This window comes from Aotus nancymaae, unplaced genomic scaffold (assembly GCF_030222135.1).
Source record: "Aotus nancymaae isolate 86718 unplaced genomic scaffold, 86718_ANA_hifiasm-v0.15.2.pri h1tg000053l, whole genome shotgun sequence".
NCBI lineage: Eukaryota > Metazoa > Chordata > Mammalia > Primates > Aotidae > Aotus > Aotus nancymaae.
This window is the reverse complement of record NW_026988467.1, coordinates 16366630-16372629: the sequence shown is the minus strand read 5'-3', so window position 1 is coordinate 16372629 and position 6000 is coordinate 16366630.

The window sequence follows — 6000 nt, the reverse complement described above, 5'->3', positions numbered from 1 at the left end:
TCTTGGATCTTTTTTTTTTGAGATGGAGTTTCACTCTGTCGCCCAGACTGGAGTGCAGTGGCATGATCTAAGCTCACTGCAACCTTCACCTCCCTAGTTTGAGCAATTCTCCCAAGTAGCTGGGATTACAGGCGCCTGCTACCATGCCCCGCTAATTTTTTTGTATTTTTAGTAGAGATGGGATTTCACCATGTTGGCCAGGCTGGTCTCAAACTCCTGACCTCAGGTGATCCGCCAGCCTTGGGCTCCCAAAGTGCTGGAATTACAGGTATGAGCCACCACGCCTGGCCCACAAGATCATAGATCATTTATTTTCCAGAGCCTCAACTTTTTCATTTATAAAATAGGAATAATACTACCTGCCTTTCCTGGTTGTTATCAGAACTGGACATTTATAAATTGCCTCTGACATTACCCAGCACCGTGGAAATGTTTAATGAATCACAACTAACACTATTATAGTTTTTTTTTTGTTTTGTGTTGACCTCTGGTTGCCCTCACTGTGTATGATATGCTAATTATAATGCATTAGCATGCTAAAAGATACTCCCACCAGTTCCATGACAGTTTACAAATGCCATGGCAATGTTCTGAAGTTGCCCTTTATGGTCTCAAAAGGGAAAGGACTCTCGATTCTGAGAAATCCCTGTCCCTTTCCCAGAAAACTCATGAATAACCCACCCCTTTTTTAGCATATAGTCAAGACATAACTATAAGTACACTCAGTTGAGTAGCACATACCACTGCTCTGCCTATGGAGTAGCCATTCTTTTATTTTTTTACTTTTTTAATAAAGTTGCTTTCACTTCACTCTATGGATTTGCCCTGAATTCCTTCTTGCACAAGATCCAAGAACCCTCTCTTGGGGTCTGGATTGGGACCCCTTTCTGGTAACACTGGCCTCAAGTGATCCTTCTGCCTCAGCCTCCCAAAGTGTTGGGATTATAGGTGTGAGCCACTGTATCTGGCCTAGTTTTTTAAAAAATCATAATCATTTTTAGGAAGTTCAATTTCAAGGACCGCTCCTTTTCAAGAAGATTTCCCTATTTGTTTATGCTAACAGGTCTCATGGCCCATCTCTTCTGATTGGATCAGAATCCCGACTGCTTAGAGGCTGGCAGGCTGAGGGTCCCCAAGGCATGAGAGAAGAGGGGGCTGTGGAGAACTTGGCGGAAGCATCACAGGAAGTCGCAGGTGGGCTGAAGGGGGATTCGTCCTGCTCCTACTAACCAAATGCACAGTCCTCCCCTCAAGCTTGCTTCTCCTCTGAGCTCTTTTGCGCCCTTGGTGATGGGTGGGGGAGACTGAGAATGAAGAATGTCACAATGGTGGGAGGCGTTAGGGTGGTGGGGCCGGGGGCTGGAAGAATCAGGAGGCTCCCCTGTGTTTTCCCTCCAGAGTTGGCAGCTCTGGGGTGGTAGATAAGGCATTGTGTTTGGAATTCAGCACCATGGGTGTATGTAGCTGGGGTTCTAGTCTCTCCTGAGCTACCCTGAGCTTTTATTATACTCTGTGAGTCCTCTTTTCCTTATCAGTGAAATGGCGATGCTAATAATAATGTCTACACAGAATTAGGAAGCTTAAATAATAAACAATAGTGCTGTCGCCAGGTGTGGAGCAACTATTGCTTGCCAGGTCCTGGATTGAGGAATTCATATGCATTACTTCATCAGTTCTCACAACAGGCCCCAAAGGTAGGTGTTATTATTTCCATTTTACAAGGAGGAACCCAGGGCTCAGAGAGGGGAAGCCTCCTTCCCGTTCACCTCCCTGCTTTGTAAAATGGAAAGTCCTGGGTAGTTGTAATTTGTAGTTATGAACCTCTGGAGTTCTCAGCTCATTCCTTGGAGATCTGTGCTAGAAAGTTCTAGAAGGTTGCAGAGTTTATTAAATAAATTGATTTGACATGTATTTGTTGAGCACTTTGCTATGGTCTGAATGTTTTTGTGCCCCTAATATTCATATGTCAAAATCTTCACTTCCGAGGTATTAGGAGGTGGGGATTTGGGGAAGTGATCAGGGCATGAGAGTGGAGACCTCAGGATTGGGATCAGTGTGTTTGTGAAAGAGGCCACAGGGCACTAGCCTGCCCCTTCCACCATGTGGGGACACAGTGAGAAGGCACCACCTGTGAACCACGAATAGGGCATTCACCGGTTATCAAATCTGCTGGCGCCATGATCTGGGACTTCCCAGCCTCCAGAACTGTGAGAAGTAAATTTCTGCTGTTTATAAGCCACTCAGTCCATGATAATTTGTTAAAACAGCCCGAATAGACCAACACACCTGCTGTGTGCTAGGAGTGGTTCTAGGTGGTTGGGATTCAGCAATGAACATCATAAAGCACCGTCAAATAGGATACATGTTTGCATGCAGAGACTGAAAGATCAGCAACAAAGAAATATAAAATAAAACAAGGTAAGTAGGGAGTGCAGTGTTTTGTCCAAAGGTCAGAGAAGGAGGTTGTGCTCACCACTTGCATTACAGTCTACAAGGATGTAATTTCCATAAGGACAGGGCCCTGGGACCTTGTTCATCCTCACAGCTCCAGTCCCTAGCACAAGTTCTGGTTTCTAGTAGGTGCTCAATAAATATTTGTTGAATGAATGAATGAATGAATGAAAATGAATAGCCTCAGTCTCAGACCTGCTAGAGAAATGTCCATTTTAGGGTAGGCATGGGATTTTGAATTCACCTCCTATGAGCTGACATTTGTGGAGAAACTTGTGTGCCCCAGGCGCTGTGCCATCCTCCATGGCTCAGTACATCCCTTTCCCTTGAGCATCTTCACTAGAGAAGATGGTGGCACTTGCAATTTAGTGTTCTAGAAAAGAAGGTAGCAAAGAGAATAAGGGAAGAACAGGAGTTAAGTGCGAAGAGGAAGCGTTTCAGGGTCAGCAAAGAATTCAGCAAGTGTATTGCCTGACATTTTTTTTCCTGATACAAAAAATAGCTAGTTCTGCTTTTTGGACTGGGGCTCGCTGAGTCAGGAGTTCAAAGAGAATAGCATGAGGATAGGAGCAGTACATGTCATCTGCAGCAGATGGTGATGCTCCAGAGACAGAACGTGGCCTTGAAGATGCTTCCCTCTACTGCCTCTGGCCCAAGAATCAAGGTCAAGGGCAGGCAACCAAGCTCAGCTCCCTAGGGTCCCAATCCCAGCCTCTCAACTAGGCCAGCCCTTCCCAAGAACACTACCCTTGTTCCACCCGCTTGGACTCCACACCAGGCTCAGTTGAGTCTCAGAGGCCAAGGGTGTGAGAAGAAGCATCCCAGCATCTGTTATTAACCATTATTTCTATTTTTTTGGCTGCACTTTCGCTTTAGCCCTGAGAACACATGGGTCGGTGCTTCTTTGAGCACAAAATGACTGATTTGCCAGCTCTTTGTTCAGCCTCACAAAAGAAGGGGATGATTATTACAAGAACAGATTTTGCATTCCATATTTACCCCAGATGACATTGCCTTGATCCCTAAAATAACTCCAGATCGCCTGGGTGGAACTTGCTTGTTCCTTTTCATCTTGCTATTTTGCAATTGTTTATGGAGACCATCACCATAGTGACATTATCAGAGCAGGGCAGAATGAAACTCCAAACTTTGGGTTGTTATTGGTTTTTCCTTTGTAACTCGGAACATGACTTTTTCACCCCAAACCTTCTCTTTTATTTCTTATAAGCATTAAAATTCTCAGTTCCAACTCAGCCAGCATCACTTTCTGACTCATCCCCAGCAGTTAAAACCACAGAGGTGGTCCACACCGGGATGAGGGATGGAAGTGCTTGGGTTGAGTTTCCAAATTGGAAACTGCATTTGCCAGAAATCCCCTTTCCTTCAGATAAGACTGGGGTCAAAGTACTAGAGTGTTGAAAGAGGCACTAAAAAAACTAAGAATCTAAAGGACCTTCAGTGTCTGGGCCAAGGAACATGGTGATAGAGTTCAACAAATAAACACAGCTGGCGTAGGGTGAGTCTTTAGCAAACACTTATCTTCTTGATTTTTTTTTTTTTTTTTTTTGGTCATAATCGTCATCTTGGCCCAAAGCCTTTATTACAGCATTCTCATACACTGCTGCTGGAGGTGTGGATTTGTACAACTTTCTAATAGAAAATTTGGCAATGAATGACAAAAGTCTCGACACTGTAACTCTTCCTTTGACGCCAAATTCTACCTGTGGGTGCTAAGAAAATAATTAGGGACATGAGCAGAAGTACTAATAATACAAAAATTAGCTGGGCGTGGTGGCACATGCCTGTAAGTCCTAGGTACTCGGGAGGCTGAGGCAGGAGAATCGCTTGAACCTGGGAGGTGGAGGTTGCAGTGAGCTGAGATCACTCCACTGTACTCCAGCCTGGGCAACAGAGTGAGACTCCGTCTTTAAAAAATAAATAATAAAAAATAAATAAATAAAATAATCTCTCTGATGGTCATCATGGGCAGAACTAGAGTCCTATTCCAGGAGCCTCCTTGCATAAAGCTCATAAGATAAACGGTGTGCAGGCCAGGCACAGTGGCTCATGCCTGTAATCTCAGCACTTTGGAAAGCCGAGGTAGGCGGATCACATGAGGTCAGGCGTTCGAGACCAGCCTGACCAACATGGAGAAACCCCATCTCTACTAAAAATACACACAAAAACATTAGCTGAGCATGGTGGCACATGCCTATAATCCCAGCTATTCGAGAGGCTGAGGCAGGAGAATCACTTGAATCCGGGAGGCAGAGGTTGCGGTGAGCCAAGATTGCACCATTTCACTCCAGCCTCCGCAACAAGAGCAAAACTCCATCTCAAAAAAAAAAAAAAAGATAAAAGGTATTCAATGATTTTTTTGTTTTTTAGACATAGTTTAGCTTTGTCACACAGACTGGAGTGCAGTGGCAGGATCTCGGTTCACTGCAACCTCTGCCTCCAGGGTTCAAGTGATTCTCCCGCCTGAGCCTCCGAGTAGCTGGGATTACAGGTGCCTGCTACCACGCCCAGCTAATTTTTGTATTTTTAGTAGAGACGGGGTTTCACCATATTTGCCAGGCTGGTTTTGAACTCTTGACCTCATGATCTGCCCGCCTCAGCCTCCCAAAGTGCTGGGATTACAGGCATGAGCCATCATACCCGGCCCAGTGATTTCTTATGTGGTTAGATGATGATGAATGAATAGTATGGTTCATTGGACCAATAAATATTTAGCAACTGCAGATTTTCTGCCTAGTTGGAGTTTAAGGTCAAAGATATACAAAGCTGACATAGATAACCAGGTATAAAATACACAGACAATGTAATAAGACTAGGAAATGTATTTACAACATACTAAGAATCACTTGATGTTTCGCAACAGCCATAAGGATTGTTGCAGGTCATACCATGTGCCACCAATTAATACCTATCTTATTAAAATTTCACAGCAGGCTGAGTGCTATGGCTCACACCTGTAATCCCAGCACTTTGGGAGGCCGGGGTGGGAAGATCACCTAAGGTCAGAAGTTCAAGACCAGCCTGGCCAACATGGTGAAATCCCATTTCTACTAAAAATACAAAAATTAGCCGGGCATGTTGGTGGGCACCTGTAATACCAGCTACTCGGGAGGCTGAGGCAGGAGAATCGCTTGAACCCAGGAGGTGGAGGTTGCAGGGAGCCAAGATCGTGCCACTGCACTTCAGCCTGAGTGACAGAGCGAGACTCTGTCTCAAAAAAAAAAACAGAACCCAAAAAACCAAAAAATCTCACAGCAATTGTAGGAGATAGGTATCATGCTCTCCATTTATAGAAGAGAAAAATTGCTATAGAAGGAGGTTTTAGTCACCTGCTCTTTCAGTATTTCAGGGAGGAGGTAGATGCAGTGATTCAGGGGTAACAGAGTCATAGAGCTTCTCTGACTAAATGATTAAGATAGGAAGGTACATATAGATGGAGAACGAAGACCTACAAAAGCCTTTTACCCAGACCAGTAAATATTCAGGATAAAATGATAATCATTTTAACTAGCCTGCTTTGAGCACTTGGGG